Source organism: Rhagoletis pomonella, unplaced genomic scaffold (assembly GCF_013731165.1).
Source record: "Rhagoletis pomonella isolate Grant_MI unplaced genomic scaffold, Rhpom_1.0 Rhpom_scaffold_00003, whole genome shotgun sequence".
NCBI lineage: Eukaryota > Metazoa > Arthropoda > Insecta > Diptera > Tephritidae > Rhagoletis > Rhagoletis pomonella.
The window spans coordinates 58,234,075-58,242,295 of NW_023458557.1; positions in this window are offsets into that span (position 1 = coordinate 58,234,075).

Genomic DNA, 8,221 nt, shown 5'->3' on the forward strand with positions numbered 1-8,221 from the left:
CAAAAAAGGGTGTTGAAAGTACACTATTCAGAGGTAAGGTCACGCTAAGTGCTTACGCGAATCTGTATAGAGGAACCAGTAATAATCTTATGAACTTGATTAATAATCCATTAAATAAAAAACAAAAAATCAAAGAGTAAAACGTACGCAGTACCTATTGGATGAATTTAAAATTAAGTTCTTCAATTTCTATAGGTATTTCCAGTTTTAAGTTTATAAAATTAAAATTAAAGTCTTTCATCTTTGACTTATTGTAGACGCCAATAACAAATATATTTAAATAAAATAAATTTCATTTAATACACAAATCAGATGTAATTGTTTATGTGAAAAGGTTAATTGTAAAGACCAGCTTAAAATTTGCATATGCAAGTGGTTTGAAAATATAAGAGGAATATTACTCGTACTCGGGAAAATTTCTAATTTACACATATTAGATATGTCTACAATATATTTTTTTATTATTTACTTTATGGATTTCACACTTTCGTTTATTAACACTTAGTAAATGCTTTTTAAGCTGTACAATAACTATTATTTTTACATATACCATAACTGCTATTACCATTATATTATTTTGCTTTCAAACACATAGTTTATTTACATATAGTTCCCAATTTTCATTATAATAATCTTCACAAACATGCATACATTAGTGTGTATGTAGTTATTTTCAATAAATATCTATTTTATATAAATTTCACTTATTTTAGTTTGTGTACTTAGTTGCATTCTATCCGTTCCAATAGATTTTGTAGTGTAAATTCGCACAAACTTATCGATAAAGATACACAAATATAAATAATATATCTGTATTTAAATCTATACCATATTTAAGTTGTCAGCTAAATGCAAATTTGATATACAGCTTTATATACTTATTTAGAAAAGTAAGCATGTGTTCGCACATACATATGCATGAATTTCAAACTGTGTCAAGCCTTTTACATGCTTTGTTTTTTGTTTTTGTATTAATTCTAAGTTTTTTGGTCTATACCATTAACATTACAACGAGGGCAAAAACAGCAGCATTTATATACATATATGTACTATAATTACTTATTAACAATTTTTATTCAATTTTATAGCATTATTTTTCTAAAATGTTAACGTATTTAGTCGACTAAGTTTTATATTTTTTATTTTTTTTATACACTTTTTTAAAGAAAACGCACATTTTACCTGTAAAGCTACATACAGCTTAAGTTTTTGTTTATTTAATCGATTGGAAATGCATATTTTTATTGTATTTCGGTTCAATAAAATTATATTTGTGGCACACTTGCTTTTATTGGCCACAATGTCAATAATTTCTTTAAACTTGGAAAATGTTAGTTTAATATGAAATTCGGTAGCTAAGTAGAAAAGTTAAATCAACTTTAACTGAGTTTCTGAAGCAATTTATGTGCACATACATACATACTACATAGATATACCGGTACCCTGGAAACAATTTCAACCCTCAAGTTGCTTCCCTTCGCCGATTCCTTTTGCTACTATTTCGGGGGACCTCACTGAACATTTTCCAAAAAAAGAGACCAAAATCCGTCAGGCGCTTGTTTTCTATGGTAACTTTTACTAATTCAATTATTACACAGGCTAACAAAAATTTTTAAAAATTGTGTTTCGTAAAATGTTAAAGCTGTTTTCGATAGCCTTTTTTGTGCTGATTACGAATCTGTAAGTATAAAGTTTCCATCAGCTTTAGATTTTGAGAAAAACGTGGTCAAAGTATCAAAAAATCGCGTTTTTTGCAATATTTGAGAAGCTCTAGCAAAAAAACAAAAGGTGATAGAACCTTCCACTACTATCCTTGAAAATACCATTCGTGCACCTTCACTTGATGATAACTAATAGTCATTTGTTGAATAGCGAAAACTGATTTTATCGAAGTTTTTTGTACTCTCTTTTTTTGGAAAATGTTCAGTGAGGTCCCCGAAATAATAGTAACAGGAATTGGCGAAGGGAAGCAAGTTGAGGGTTGAAATTGTTTCCAGGGCTTTTGAGCTTTTGACGCCAACCCCCTTATCTTAACTTAAAATGTACAGAAACTATTAAAACACTCCGGTACAGCTCAGGTGAAATTTAAAAAACTTCACATGTGTTTGTATGTACATACTTATGTAAATACAGTAAAACCCGCTTAAGTACCTCACGAAAAATGCCAGCTTCTTTAGGTACTTAGGCGGTTTGGGTACTTAAAAGAATCCCCTTAAGTACCTCGATGTGGGTACTTAAGCGAACATAATTATTGATGTAGTTAGATCTTTTTGTTAACTTACATAAATATGTAAATCCTTGAAAAGAAAGAAATTCATGAAAATTTAAAATCTTTTTTCTCAGATGTGTGTTTTGAGTATACAGTTTTATAGCCCATTCAATTTCAGTGTAATAATGTGCAAGTGGCTAAAAGTTACCGTTGATTTTCTAGAATTTTTTTTACCGAAGGTTTGTAGTGCTGCTACTGAATTTGAAAATACGTAAATATTTTAAGGAATGTTAAAAGAGTACTTAAAAGGGGAAAATGATAAGTAAAATTGTAAATGGGGTACGAAAAATTTAGGTACTTAGGCGGGTTGGGCAAATAAGCGGGGAGGTACTTAAGAGAGGGGTACTTTCGGGAATGTATGACCGGTGTGGCCGAGTGGTTAGAGCTGCGTACCATTGTTTGATCCCTGGTCAGGGCAATATCTCAATTAGAAAAAGAGGGTTTTGGGGAGGAAAAAAATAAGGTTGGTTTTATCGTAGAAGTACCATGGCGAGTGGAACGACAAGTATATTGTGAAAATTGCGACGGAAGCGCAGAAACCTTTTTTTGTTGCTCAATTGATCCTTATTTGGATCAAATGAATGTGAGATTTATCAATCACAAAAAACTGCTAAAAAATATTCAGAACACTTTGCCAAATAAAATTCTTAAGTTGGGCCTTAGTAGTTTCGGTTAAATGGCACAATATTTTGAAACGTACTGGCCAGAAGACCACCAAACATCGACAGACAATTTCATTGCTGAATTTACTATGTGACGCAGGTGTACCCCCATTTTTCTTCAAAAATTGTTGTTTAATAACCGTCTTTCTTACAGGTACTGGTTTAACATACGAAAAGAACAGCCGCCTGTGACTTTTATTGGCGCCGTGAATCAGGGTGATAAAAGTATTTTTTTTTTTTTTTTTTTGAAAATAGGTGCAACAATGTATCTGTTGCAACGACCTTCGAAGGCTGACGATCTATTCGCGCAGTAGCATTAGAAATGAGGGATTATCCTCAGCAAGTGCTAGATGAGCCATAAACAAAATCAAGGAGGATACCATTTTCAATTTAAAAATAATGTATAAAATACATATACTTAGTATAATAAAAATTATAATTTTCCTAAACCCCACGACATTTTTTTTTTGGATCCGCTTCTGCCTCTACACTATGCTAAAGATAGTCGGGTGAGTGATATTTACCAAAGTGATCTGGAAGACGACTATCTACCTTGTGCTTTACGAATAGTAGGCGCTTGCCAGTAGAAGTCTGTGTTTTTTGTGATTATGTAGTTGGGCAAAGCTCAAAAAAAACTTCTGTGTATTGATTAAAATTTTTCACAGGACGATACAGGTCGACCTTTAAATAAAACTTGGTTTAAAACAAAAAAAAATCTTCCACACCCCAATATATTTCTCTACAATAAAATAATGTTCGTCTAGCTTTTGCGGCTGTTCAGTTCAGTTTTTTCGAATGGAAGTAAAAAAAAACTCTAAATGTGGCCGAAAATATCAGTGATGATTTTCTTGAAAGAAAAGTGACAAAAATTAAAGGCTTGCTCGATTGATGTCGGTGATAATAAATAAACTTGTTCGTCTCAATTTTAAGAGCAAAGTTTCGAAATCAAAGGTTGCTACTTAAGTGTTTAGATACACCAACACTAATGTGAAAACGTCTAATCCGGCATTGTATTCGTACAGTTTGAAAGTTTTTATGCCAACGTACTCAGAACATTTTGTCATACGAATGCTTTTGTAGTGTTTACATATATGTACTTTAAACATTCCATCCAAAACATGTGATTTGATTACATGATCTCGTAATTTTGTTTTGGTCTGCGGAAATAAGAACAATTAGTTGGACGCCAAAACAGGACTGTACAGCAGATGGCCCAACAAGTCCATATTTTAAATAGAGCTTGCATTGTCGTGGTGGAGAGTGATTCGTTTTCTTTGGTGGCAACTTGTCCAGTTATTCGAAAAAAACTTCAAGCGCAAACAACATTTGTTGGATTTGGCTTGTTTGGGTCCTTCACCCATACAGTCGATTGTTCATATGCATAGAGCCATGGCTCATCGCCTGTCACGATCTTATAAACGTCTTTGAATCACCCCGACTTAGTTTCCTTTGAACCGAAATAGTTTTGAAACAGAAAACCGCCTTTTCTACTAATTAACTGTTAACTGTTAACCGAATCGAGAGTTTTTAAAAGTGTTTAATCCGAACCGAAAACCGAATCACTTTTTGACGTAGAATACGTCTTACGTTTCGATATGGAGCTATGCTGAAATATTGTAGTTGTAATTTTTAGAACTTCACGAAAACGCTTATTGCACGAAAACTAATAAAGTGATTTCAAAGAAAAGTGTGGCGTTTCAAAAATAAAATTCCTATCGACAGGACCATGCTTGTAAGTAACCAATTCGGTTGCTGTCGTAAAAAAAACGGTAAACATTGGCTTATTTTGGGGTAAATTTTGAGATTTTAAAGTGCTCCAGCAGCTTATGATTTGCAGATGTAACTTTCATTTTCGGGATATAGGTTCTTTGAAGCAATAATAATACTATCGTGTACAAATTTTATATAAATTCAACAAATATCGAGCATTTTAAGGCAAAAAATTTTTGAAAAAATTTCCAAATTTTGTTTATTACCAAAATGCTTGAATACCGCTCGAACGATTTTGTTTTTGTTTCCTTTAATCAAAAACTCAAGAGTTTTCCTTTCGTTTGGTATATAGGAAGTATTGGTTGATATCTTCTAAGTATGTTTATTTGATTCAAATCTATGGGCATAAATGATTTCCCATACAAAATCACTTCGTCATCGTTTTGCAAACACATGCATGAGTTGGAAGTGAGGGAAGGAGACAAAAAGTATGTATGTATGTATGTGTACGTAAGTACATATTTCGGGTTTTGATAAACAGAATATTTATAACCTAATCGCAGGGTATGTACATATGTAAATACATACATACGTACATATCTTGATTGCGGTTAATGCGGATCTATTTATATTTTTTAGTAATCTATGTACGTCTATACATATTATATATGAGTGTACATACATATGTATATGTATAAACACATGTATGCATAATACGCGAAAACTTTTTGAAGTGAAACAACACTTAGAAAACGACCAATCCAAGAATAAAAGTAAAGGTGAGTACGTACATAGATAAAGAAAAGGATAAAGGCAAAGGTGAAAATCAAAACAAAAACATAGTTTCGTAAAGTTAAAGGCAAAAATGAAGACCAAGGTAAATTTAAACACTTTACTTATATAAGGGCAAAGGTGAAGGGGAATATGTAGATATATGAAGAATATGATAAACATAAAAATAAAAACAAAGATAAATATAAATATAAAGAACAAGATGAGGTTGAGGATACCAATAAAAGCATAGAGGAAAAAAGACTAAAATAAAGGTAGGTTTAGAGAAAAGGATATAGATAGAGGCACAGTGACCCAATCTAGGAACTATTTCGGGAGATTTTCGGGATTCTCGGGACTTATCGATATAATAATCGGTATTTTGTCGGTTTTGTGATCCATATTTTTATCGATTTGGTCATCGAAATTTTCATCGATATTGTTATTGATTTTGCTATCGATATTTTCGGAAATTATCGATTTGCTGAACGATAGTTTTATTGATTTCGTTATCGATTTTGTAATCGATTTTGTTATCGCCTTTGTTATCGATTTTATTATCGATTATTTATCGATTTAATTATAGATATTTTTATCGATTTTGTTATGGATATTTTCAACAGTTTTTTTCTCGATTTTTTATCGCTTTTGTTATCGATAATTTTATTGATTTTGTTATCGTTTTTGCTATCGATATTATTATCGATTTTGATATCGATATTTTCATCGATTTTTTTATCGATGATTTTATCGATTTTGCTATCAATATTATTATCGCTTTTGTTGTCGATATTTTTTTCTTAGTGTATGCTTTCGTTTTTGACTTGGGCTTAACCATACCAGGTATTCTACTTTTAAATTTAGCGAACCAAGTCGAAGGCGCTGGACTGTTCCTTTTATATATAAAGTTTTAGTATACGTTGCGACCAATTTTTACCTTCCTTTGATTAGCTCGGGATGTAACTATGTAATATTGATGCGCCTAAAAGATGCAGCGATTTCTTTTCTCAAGTTACATACCTGATGACAGTACGAATGGCAGTTATAATAGGGAGGTTCTAGTTTTTTAAACAATAATTTTTATTTTCATTAGTAAACAAATTTTCCCCACTTTTTTTCATTTGATAATGTGGTAATACCATGTATGTTTTCATCTGAACTTTTTTCTGTTACGTTTGGCGTATGCCAAAATTTATATATCGAGGGCTTATATTCAATACGACCTATCTGCAAAAGTGAGATTCCTTTGTAAAAATCTACCTTGACTTAACTATCGTAGATGATGTTCATGCTGACCTTGTATATCGTGTTTTAGAAGAATAAATTTATGAATTTTAAAGTTAAAAATTCAATCAGTGATGACAGTTAAATCTCAGATGAATTCTTACACAAAAACGTTGTTTTTGTGAAAACCGCACACAGATCGTACGAAATATAAGCCCTCGATATGCTTTTATATGTTTCTATGGGTTGTTACTGAACAAAAATAACAGAAATATACAACGATTTTGTTTTTTAATTCCCGAAACCATATGCTGAACTGAAACCCGGATTCAAAGAAAAGATAGCCGTTTTGACGAACCAATCCAAAGGAGCAAAAATGGTTCGAACCGCTGAACTGAACCGACCAAGCTTTTCATCCGGTTCACGTCCCTGGCTTAGAGTATCTATATACAACACAAATTGAAGTCGTATGAGGAAACGTTCTGGTATCAACGCGATTGGACAAAATAGGTATGAGTTATTTCTGCTCTGAAACAGCTGTAGCTTTCGTTATCAATGCCATTAGGAATATTGAATTTAAGTACATTAAGGAAGCAAGTAAAACATTTTTGGTTTTTATGTGATTATAAACACCAATTCAAATTCCCGAAGAAAATAAGCTTACTGAAATAAAAAAATGCCAAAAAATTGTTTATTTTATCCCTATTATTGCCAGAACTTTTTGAATACATATCTTCTAACCTTATTTTAAACAAATCCTTGGTCAATGTTATTAAATTAAACAATTTTGCAATTTTTTCAATCGAAACATTAACTGCCAACTTGAACCACGAAATTAAGTATATGGAAAAGGTTAAGTTTGGCAAGGTTTAATATTGTCAAAATATAATAATAGATTGGCGCTTACACATACATATGCCAGTGTTTGGCCGAGCTTCTCCTCCGATTTTTTTTTTTTTTTGAAATTGTAACGATAGTTTTAGTTAACCCTCGGATGCCCCACAGGGTCCCCAAGGAATGCCTAGAATCTATTAAAATAGCCTTCAACACGATTTCGAGATATCGTTCGTCATAATAACAGCATTGAAGTTATTATGGCGTCGATGACCGACAGGGTCCGCAGAGACCCTCTAGAGATCGGCATGTAATTTATTATTGTTTCTTGAGTGTGTAGTTATTTTCATGTAATGTGTTCATGTTTTAAGCCTGCGCGTAATGCTGGATATCCACTAGGCATTAACTGGCAAAAATGACAAATGACAAAGTCGGGCATTAAAAAATAATGATGTCATTACATTCAAAAATCTTTCATTAAGTTCATTTCCACATGGCATTTTTTTAAATGGCGTTCATATTTTGTCATTTCAATGCCTAGTGGAAATTCGGCATAAGAAAGGAAATAAGAGGGAATGTATATTTGAATGCTTTTAGAAATTTATTAACCGATTTTATAAATATATATCTATAAATATCACATTTATGTGATACGATCAATAGCCTATAAAATTGATAATTTGAAAATTGGAAGTCGCGCATCTTATGGACATCGACGTTCCAACTCTGAAAATATTCCTCTCGGAAGTTG